The following is a 10,598-nucleotide window of genomic DNA, read 5'->3' as shown; positions in this document are numbered from 1 at the left end:
ATGCTTGGGTGGTGAGTGGTGCCATGGACAAGATGAGGACAATGAAGTTATGTGTGAGAAAGTGAATGGTAATGTCCCTTGAACTGACGGTGAGTGAGATCCTTGTGGATGTATGATGGGTTTGCGAATGTGAGTTGAGAGTGACAAGAAGAGCGACTTACCCTGGCGAAATGGAGTGGATCTTTTGGTACTGGGTGGCCAATGGGTCCTCTTTTGCAAGACATTGGCAATGATCACCACTGCCACTGCCTCCCATGCCAGATGTTGCTGCCCCTCCTGCAGCCAGAGCGGGGTAGTGGACATCACGGCAGGACTCCAGCACATCCTGGAGGTATTCCAGGGACGCGTCACTGAATCAGGGGGTTGCAGTCTTCTTGCCCTTTAGGTCCGTGGGTTCTCTGCAGCAGCCCTGGGCTGGAAGCACTGAGAGACATGCGTGCAGCTGTACCTTAAATATGGCATCCGGCGAGAGGAAGCAGCGAGGTGATGACATGACAGGCAAATCAGAGGTCACCCGCCAGCCAAATGGCGTGTTTCCTGCAATGTATGATTAATGAGGCGGAAGTGGGATAATACAGCATGAAAAGACGCCACTGCAGCTGACTTGTAAAATGTTCTTTTTCCCGCCCGCTACTGCACTTAGTTCAAATGTGGGATGATTCCACCCTATGATTCTGTTGCCTGAATTATATACGAAGAAGGTGGCTATATCTCCCACCAACTGAATACATTGACATGTCTCAGTCATTTTTCTTTTATTTGAAATGTGGCACTCTTCTTAGTCTATGTTGTGTAATATATTTTAAGATTACAATAGCTCAGGGAGAGACTCTAGCTTCCATCAAATTAAACATTTTGTACTCAGCCCATTGGATTACCCAAATTTAGATTTATCAAAATGATTACCAGTTTTATTAAATGTTTAAAGCAAGGAATCCTTGGTTTCCACTTAATTAAGTTAATGTCCTACCAGATATAGCTCAGCTCAATTATAATACACTTTCACCACAAGACTGCAAGCTACTAATGATGGTAAAGAAATATATGGATGTTACCCTTTTTTTCATTCATCGATTAAATTTTGCCCCCTCTGATATCATGTTTCAATGGAGACTAAATTATGAGTCAAAGGCTCCAATGACTTACTTGTAGAAGGCTGTCTCTTCATTCACCCCAGCCTGGCCAGCACATCATCTGCAATGCTACTAACAGCATATAACAAGGTGCCAACCTGGTCCTTGTTATTCTTGCTCATAAGACCCAAAGCATTATGGTACTGAGTGAAGTTTTCCAGTTTTGCCATTGCTCAGTCTCTATGTTCTGGAATGGTTCTGGGAGAGGTAGGGTAGAAGTCATTGTTCACCCTGCATTGAGGTTCCCATTTCCTGTACTAGTTGCTGAGTTGTCCTCATGGTTTCCTTCTTTGGTCTGATTACCAGGTAGGCCTCGAAATCCTTCACTCACTGCTCTCTGCTGCTGCTGGGTTTCTCCTCAGGCTGTTTCCCACCATTTTTTGCAATTTCTCTGTGGGTGTAGTCACTGCTGCCACCAGCTGTTATTGTTGGGTTATCTCGGAAGTCAATGAGCGTCTTACTCTAGTAAGACATCTGACTGGAGGCAAAGCTTTTTCCTTAAAAGTACTTTTATTTATGCAAATAAGTACATACAAGATTACAGAACATCAGGACAGGGCTATTGCACCTCTCTTAAGTTCTTCTTGCTCATTTCTCTCTGAGTGACATCATTATGACATAGCTCCTTACGCACATGCTCAGTAGAAATTATTAGAGTAGTGTTAGAGTTAACCCTTTACTCTACAATTTTGACTTCCCTAGTTGCAGTTATATGTTTCACACTTGCCAATCCTCCTGATAAGGTAAAAAGGGATCTGGGTGGGTAAATCTTAACCTAGCCCACTCACCAGGCAACTGATATGATTGAGTGTAACACTGCTTTTACACCTGATTTATTTTGCTCTCTATTGAAGACAATGCAGAGTATTATTGGGTGGGGGTACAACCAACATTCTACCTAATCCCATGTGTTTCTCATCCAAGAGTTAAGTGAAAATTGCCCCTAACTATCTTCAAAATGCCACACCTGGTGACGGAAATTCAGAATGAGTCCACCCTATGTGCCAATATTGGTAATGTGTTCGGAATCCTCCAGGGCATTGTTGCTGACTGACAAGCTATTTTGGCTCATTAATGGGACCTGGAAGATGTGTCATGTCATTAGGGGTTGGGAATCTTTCCACGCAGTTCTAAATAACTCTGAAAATCGAAGTCCTAACTCATAGGGCAGGAAGTAACAGGAAGCTTACTAGTCTTTTATATTAGTGAGCTGCAAGATTTTACTTAAAGTTCTAGCTTTACACTTCATACACCTGTAGTTTCTAAATCTTGTTTCTGCCAATCTGTGCCTAAGCTCTATGGACTAAGATAAACTGAATGTCTCCTGTTGGGGAGAGAGTGTGAACTCCCTAATTGGCAAACAGAAACTCTGCATTGTAGCTTGGTTTTGAAATGCTTAAGCATGGCAATGTATGTGTCAGATACCCAGCTAAGCAAAAAAAAGCTTACCAATTTTTGGCTTACAGTTTAGATGACACATGGCATGGAAATATAATGGGTAAACTTACAGATATCAGCGTCCGTATTTTTATTTCATCATGGTATTTTTTCGGAAGGTGAAAGAGGTTATAATTAAAAGCCTTACTTCTTTCCTGAGTGCCAAATTCTCTGAGCCTACACTTATGAATGATTTACTGGTTTTCGCACTATTGATAAAGAAAGTTCCAAATTGCATATCCTGCTTCTACACTATGCAAGGAAAATTTCAGAATATTTTCCTGAGCAATTTGTTTCCCCTTGTAACCAGTAGAACTTGTCGACACTGAGGATAAGGTTGACTTTCATCAGTGACAGAAAACAGGCCTGTTCAATACCCACCCAGTTTTCCCAGGATATATAAGCAGAGGCTGGGCCAATCCTGCCAGTTTGGCAGAAGTGGAAATGAACTCCATTTTGTGACGTCAGCCTATTGAAGGGCTACAGGAAACAGGGCACAGTTTTAATGAAGAGCACATCCAAAGCTTTACCTATTGTTTTGTCTCAGATGCTAGTCAGCCTGCTGTACGTTTTCAGCATTTTCTGCACTTTATTTGGGACAGACTAGAGGTTTCTCTTGGGTTCCTTTATTGTGTTCCGAGGTGAGGAGCAGAAGTGGCAGTGATTATATATCTGATATTCCTGAGTCAGTGGATCTGCATTTGATCTTCCTGCAACATAATTATGGAAATTGGTCATATAACCAAATAAAAAAGGCTGCCTGCGGACTGACAGTAACAAAAAAAATCAAATACTGGCTCAGCATACCCACAACCTATTCATGGACAAGCTGAGAAATGACAGCTTGTAGCAGAACGTCATTTTACCTTAAACAGTTTTGACATCTTTCTTTACTTTAGGTCAAGTAAAGTGTCCTTGGATACCTGTCCTGATTTTGATAGATTTGGAGATGCCACATGACTCTGCAATAATTTGGCCTTTTATTTCATCAATTCAGCCAGCTGACACTGCACATTTTTCTCACTTCTTCATTCTTGTGATTCAAAGCTTGTGGAATGACTGCTACGGCATTTAGCCTTTGTGTTATTGTCGGTCCCAAGGCAATCCTTTTATTTGGTTATATGACTAATTTACATAATTATGACATTTAAATCTCACAGCTCAAAAAATGCAAATGTGGCAAGGCAAGGTCTAGAATACCAATGCTGCATTATAAAAAACTCTATGCCTCTAGACAAATTACATTAAATAGTAGATTTTCTAGAGCCCCACATGGGGCATTGAACTTCACAGGCAGTGGGTTTGATGAGGGAAATCAGGCCTGTGATTTTTGCTGCTAAAATGAGGCCACATAACTGGCATATGTGCCGGCTGCATTTAAATTGAATTGTTGCGAAAGTTTCGCCTGAACTTCTGAATTTGGGGAAGGGACATCCCACAGCACGTTGCTTGCCTAGTTGACACCAGGCTTGTTCAAGCAGGCCTCTTAAAGGTGGATAGAAGTCATGGTCATATGTTTTTTTTAATGCTTCTGGTAAATTTTACTGCCTTTCTTCCTGTAAATTCAATGACTTAGCTGGGAATTCAACAGTTTTTGCACCTCATGGCTTTCTGCCCCACTGGTTTTTCGTCACTTGGTTGCTGCCTGTATTTTACTGCAACCAAACAAGAGGCTGAGCAGGGGAATTCCATTTCAGCTTCTGAATGTTCTGGACATGTCAAATGAGAAATGGAAAAAGACAAACAAGTAGTGCCAGCAAAATGGCTTTCAATTAATCCCAGCAATCTAACTAATTAGATTTTTTCTCTTCCTACATAGCAAGCAGTACATGACATCCAGGAATTTGTGCATGTTTCCTGCACACCATAAAGCAGGCCGTTAGAGTCTCAAAAAATACCATTGAATGTCATCCTATGTTGCAACCAGGTCTTCAAGCATTGACATGCTCTGCAGCCTCTCTCCATGCCTGCTTATTTGTTTGACACCAAAACGATACAGAACTTCCTTCCTGACCCTCACTTTCTCCTGTAATATCCACAGAACAGCATCAGAAAAACAGGGAGATCGGGCAGTCAACATTATAATCAGTGTTAAAGCATCGCTGAAAATACACCTCTCCTTTAAGAGATGTAGTCATTAGATCTATATTTCCTGCCCCCCACCCGCCCCACCCCCTGCAAATGGCAATCTGTCTACCACCAATTTCTCCTTTATTCTTTCGTGGGATGTGGGCATCGCTGGTAAGGCCTGCATTTGTTAACAATCCCTAATAGCCCTTGAACGGAGATCGGCCATTTCAGAGGGCAGTTAAGAGTCAACCACATTGCTGTGGGTCTGGAGTCACATGTAGGCCAGGCAAGGTAAGCGCGGCCGATTTCATTCCATGAAGGACATTAGTGAACCAGATGGGTTTTACAACAACTGATGATAGTTTCATGGTCACCATTACTGAGACTAGGGGCAGAATTTTCTGCATACCGGGCAGGCGGACCCCACCCAATCTCCGGCGTGCTGGGAGAAACGGGCCCCACCGCCATTTTAAGTGGGCGGGCCAATTAAGGCCTGCCCAGTGTGACAGCCGGCAGGAAGTGCTATGCGCTTCCTGTGCAGGTGGGGGTGGGGGGGCGGGGGGGTGGGGGATTCCCCAAATGCGAGAGTGCGCTCTTTCATGCATGCGCATGAAAGAGCGCACATCTCCCTGAGGCTAAGTGCAGCCTCAGGGAGATCGCTGAAAGTTGTACAAAGATTAAAAATAGAAAAAATAAAACAATCCTTAACATTTCTCCCTCATGTGGCAATGTCACACGAGATGGGACATGTTAATAAATTTCACTAAAACTTCATTAAAGATTTTTAAAACCCTGCATGAAACCTCATCCCACCGCTGGATGAGGTTTCATGTTTTATCTATTTGCCGCCGGGGCTCCTGGCCTGTCACCAACATTAAGGTTGGACTGGCTGATCCTTTAATTATTTTAATGATCCTGTCAATGGCTTCAATTGGCCATTGACAGGTTGGTGGGCATGCAGCTGATTTCACTGTGCACCCGCCTTCCTGAAAATTTAAATAGGGCAGGATGACATCGGGGGCTCCTCCCATGTCATTTTGTGAATTCGATGAGCAGGTCCCACCCCCTGCTCACCGATGGCAAAATTCAGCCCTAGATTTAGTGATCACATTTAAATTCCACCAGTTGCCATGGCAGGATTTGAACCCGTGTACCCTGAGTATAGGCTGGGATTTTCCGGTCCCCGTCGCAGCAGGACCTGCTGTGGAAGATTCAGCGGCCCAGCCTAAAGTCCATTGACTTGCAGTGGGACCAGACGATTCTGGTGGCAGGTGGAGCTGGAAAATCCCGTCCATAATCTGAGACTCTGGAATACTAGTCCAGTGATGTTAACCACTCGTACACCACTGCCTCCCCCAGTGGGAGAAAATAAGTGATCATCAAAAAGGTTCAGGGCACTCATCAATCATATTGTGTGGCTATTAAAATCAATAGGGAGATGGGAATGGTTGTTGGAAGCCAGAGCTAACTAATCCATGAGTACTAGCCACACTAAGAAAATAGCAGAGGAGCTTTGGGATAGAAACTTATGCAGCTAATGCTGATTCCACATTTGGCACTTCCCCCTGCAAGATATAACAGGCAAGCCCCTTCGTGCAAATGGACAGTGGTAATGCCCAATGTTTGAAACGGTGTTTTCCAGACAGTATGGGAGGAATATTAGATTTCTGCTACTGTTAATGTCCCACAAGATACTTGTGTAACAATGAGAAGCATGGGCAGGATTTTCCCCCTGTCAGGGGTGAAATTGAAATGTGGGCGCGCACAGGCACGCCTCCGATCGGTGCCCCCAATTGGGGCCATGCCGCCATTTTACGTGGGCGGGCCAATTAAGGCTCACTCAACATGACGTCCGCATGGAAGCACTGTGCGGTCCCTGTGTGGGTAGGGAGGGAGGGTATCCCTAAACCTGAGAGTGCGCTCTTCCACGCATGCGGCTAAGTGTTGCCTCAGGGAGATCGGCTGTACATTAAAAATATTAAAAATAGAAAAAAAAAATCCCTGCCATGTCCCCTCATGTGACACGATCACATGAGTTGGGACATGTCCAAAATTTTTTTAAAGACTTTAATTTTTTTTTAAAACCTACACGAAACCTCATCCTGCCCATGTATGCTTTTTCTGAAGCCCGCCAGGGCTCCTGGCCTGCCCGCCAACATTAAGGTTGGTCAGGCAGGTCCATTAATTACTTCAATGACTCTGTCAATGGCCTCAATTGGCCATTGACAGGTCGGCGGGCGCGCAGCTGATTTTGCTGAGCCCCGGCCTACCTGAAAATTTAAATGGGCGCGGTAACGCCAGGAGTTCCGCCCAACGTCACCGCATGTCATTTTATGCTTCAGCAAGCGGGCCTCAAAGCGCCCCCCCCCCCCACTTGCCGATGAGAAAACCCCATGTTCCAATTACCTAACTCCTAATAGTATGAAATATCATCATCATTTAGAACGGGTTACAAATTGACTGCATGAGGCAAATTGATGCTTTCCTCGGTGCAGTTTGTACCTGTGCTTTTATTGATGGTTGTCTTCAGAACCAAATTGTGTCACCCTCATTTGATGTATCTCCTGAACTGTATGTCTCTGTTAAATCACCGCTCATTTTTCTAAATTGCAAAGAGTATAGGCTCAATTTTCATAGTCCCTCACCTCAGGACAACCGTCTCACACCCCAGAAACCAGACCTAAGAACTTTCACTGTACCACGCCTAATGCAAGTATATTCTTCCATGGATATAGCGACCAAAACTGCATAAAGTATTCCAGGTGTGGTCTGTTAGAACCATATCTCTCAAGGCTGAAGTTTTCTCTTACAAAATGGAAGGACATGGCATGATATGGACGCCAATCAGGGATTTTTTTTAAAGGTCATAAGTTCACCTTGGAACTGTCAATAGCAGGCCCCTTACAAGAAATCATCTGACCGATATGGTACTTGAGAAGGAGTTGTTTGTTTGAACTACAAACCACTTTACTTAATGAAAAGCTGGGAGACAAAAAGGCAATCACATGGGAGAGAGGGTAAAAACTTAAGTTGTGAACCTGTTTGTTTTGAAGGCAGTTTTGTTAGAGAACAAGCTGAGGAAAGAAGGCTACCTTGACTGGCTCCGTCTCTCCACCTTACCTAAAATTGTGAGTGGCTATCAACCTGCAGCCAGAGAACCCTCATCTGAGTGTAACTAGTCTGAGTTTTTGAAAGAAGCCTGGTCAGAGTCTTTCTTCTTGTGGGTACTAGAGGTATAGGTACAAAATTGGCCATTTTGGTGAGAAAATTAAATATTTAACTTAATGGTATGGCCTGTAGAATAGTGGGGCAGAATCATGTACTCCTCCTATCCCAGTTATAACAGGTCTCAAGACTTCCTTATTCTTGTGCTTCAATCCCCTTGCAACAAAGGGCAACATGCCATTTGCCTTTCTAATAGCTTGTTGTACCTGCATGCTAACTATCTTTGTTCCTTGTCGAAGCACACCCAAGTCTCTCTGAACATCAACATTTAGAAGTTTCATGTCTTTTAAAAAATATTCTGCTTTTCTATTCTTACAACCAAAATGAATAACCTCAAATTTCCCACATAATTCTGTATCTGCCACCTTGTATCCCACTTACTTGACCGATCTATGGGTGGAAATTCACAGCTCCTCTGCACCCCCCCCAACTGCCAGAGTGGGCTGGCCATAAAACTAGGTGCCATGGTAGCGGCACCATGCCCGTCACTTACCTACCTCTGCTGACATTTTGATAGTGGTCAGGCCACCTTTAGGCCAATTGAGGCCCTTAGGTGACCAATTAATAGCCAATTATGGGCTTTTTCCAGCTGCCAGCCGCTGGCATTTGTCAGGGTGGGCAGGTGCCAACAGAATGTGGCGAGTCCACCTGGATGAAGCCTAGTGGTCTTTTTGTGAACTAAATAGGGTGGTGGGTGTCTTTCATATTTGGGCTCATGTGCCCAACGGAATCCCCCCAAAAATGGTACATCCCCACCACCACATGTCCTTCCTCCCTGCCCTCCTGAATCTGGTCCTCCACCCACTTTGCTGGGGCCTACCAGATAAGCCCTAGCAGAAGACCCAAGTTAACTTCTCAAGCAGCTCCATTGATGATCATCATTGGGGACTGCCTACAGACCCAGGTATGGCCTTTCTAATGGCCAGAAGCTCTCAAAAGTAGGGGCATCCTGAGCCAATTAACAGCCAGATGGCCATGCAATCGCTGCAAGGTGACCTGGTTAAGTGGAGGCTAGCTCAGCCTTTTCAGCTGGTGGGGTGGAACAACCACCTCCATTTAAAATTTCAACCTATATCCCTTTGTAGCCTTTTATTGTCCTCCTCACAGCTTGCATTCCACCTAGCTTTGTATCATTAGCAAACTTGGATACACTACCCTCTGTCTCTTTGTCTAAGTCAATAATATAGATAATAAAAAGCTAAGGCCCCAGCATTGATCCTTAGTTTTACTAGGTTTATTAATTCAATAAAGTAATAAAAGTTGCAGTTGTTTTGTTCTGAAATTGACATCACTCCCTAACTTAAAGAGTAAAAATAAAGTGTCACTACTCACCAACTACTCAGTCACCTTCTGTCCTGAAACATCACTCACTCCTTGGGCAGAATTTTCTGCCTGTCGGGCGGGCGGGCCCGACCCCTTCTCCGGTGGGCAGGGAGCCAATCCCTGCCGGAGAAGCGGGCCACACTGCCACTTTAAGTGGGCGGGTCAATTAAGGCTTCCTGTGTGGGCGGGGGGGATTCCCCAAATGCGAGAGTGCGCTCTTTCACGCATGCTAAGTGCTGCCTCAGGAAGATCGCTGACAGCTGTATAAACATTAAAACTAGAGAAAAAAAACCTTTAACATGTTCCCTTCATGTGACAATGTCACACGAGATGGGACATGTTAATACATTTCACTAAAACTTTATTAAACTTTTTTAAACCCTACCTGAAACTTCATCCTGCCGGTGGATGAGGCTTCATAATTTTTCAGAAGCCCGCCGGTGCTCCTGGCCTACCCGCCAACATTAAGGTCGGACGGGCAGGTCCTTTCATTGTTTTAATGATCCTGTTAATGGGCTCAATTGGCCATTGACAGGTCGGCGGGCCCGCAGCTGATTTCACTGCGCCCACACCATCCTGAAGATTTAAATGGGGCGGGATGATGTCGGGAGTTCCCACGTTGTTTTTGTGTCGGCGAGTGGGCCCCGCCCCCTGCTCGCCGACAGCGAAATTCAGCCCCTTGATTTTTTTTGGTGATTTTGAAGCTCTGGCTCCCAGCTCCGATGCTCCTCTTTCTCGCTCTATCCGCGTTCACACTTGGCCCTCCTTTATCTACCATTGTCTCTCTTCGCTTCAATTGATGGCACCTCCTGTAACTGGATTTACCTTTTTAACTGATATATTTTTATTTCCATGTGGAAGCAGTTTTCAGCTTCGGCTAGAGGAATCTTCCCCAAATATGACATTATTAAATAAATTAGATTGCTGTGGAATTGAATTTAAGCATTATGTATAAATTATACTAAGTGTGTCGATCTGTGCAAAACAATATTGCAGACCAGACTTAGACTAAGCAGTCACCGATGCACAAAAAAACTAAAGATTAAGTAGGAAAGAGACAATTTCAGATGGAGTTAGGGAAAAGTCTTAAAAGATGCCCCTTTGATCTTTTTCACTTTCATCTCTTAACGTACTGTTCCATGTCAAACCACTTCATAGTAAAGCTCAGTCAAAAAGGAGTAGTGTACTAATTCTAAAATATGTCTCAAAAATGGTTGAGCACTGATCTGACTTGGGAAGAAATGACAAAGGAGAAAATTTTCTGGACCAATATAGCCCAGATTTGCATTTTGGTCAGTCAATTAACACTGTCACCTCAACAACCATGAACGGGTCAATGGATAACTGAGCACAGTAGGCGACATTTGGAAATTAAAATAAAAAGGAAATGGATTTTGATTCAGTGTTTTC

The 10,598-nt window shown here is 44.1% G+C and overlaps 1 long non-coding RNA gene across 1 annotated transcript; it reads right to left on the bottom strand.

Moving 5' to 3' along the window:
* Nucleotides 1-1,624: 1,624 nt before the first annotated feature.
* LOC121286799 lies at nt 1,625-9,276 on the bottom strand. Its single transcript, XR_005945062.1, has 3 exons — nt 9,198-9,276; nt 7,143-7,242; nt 1,625-4,596 (listed from the first exon to the last, which is right to left on the bottom strand). It is a non-coding gene; the product is annotated as an uncharacterized LOC121286799 (long non-coding RNA).
* Between the last annotated feature and the right edge of the window lie 1,322 nt (nt 9,277-10,598).

This window comes from Carcharodon carcharias, chromosome 14 (genome assembly GCF_017639515.1).
Source record: "Carcharodon carcharias isolate sCarCar2 chromosome 14, sCarCar2.pri, whole genome shotgun sequence".
Taxonomy (NCBI): domain Eukaryota; kingdom Metazoa; phylum Chordata; class Chondrichthyes; order Lamniformes; family Lamnidae; genus Carcharodon; species Carcharodon carcharias.
The sequence above is the reverse complement of the archived record's forward strand: the minus strand, read 5'-3'. Positions and strand labels throughout refer to the sequence as shown.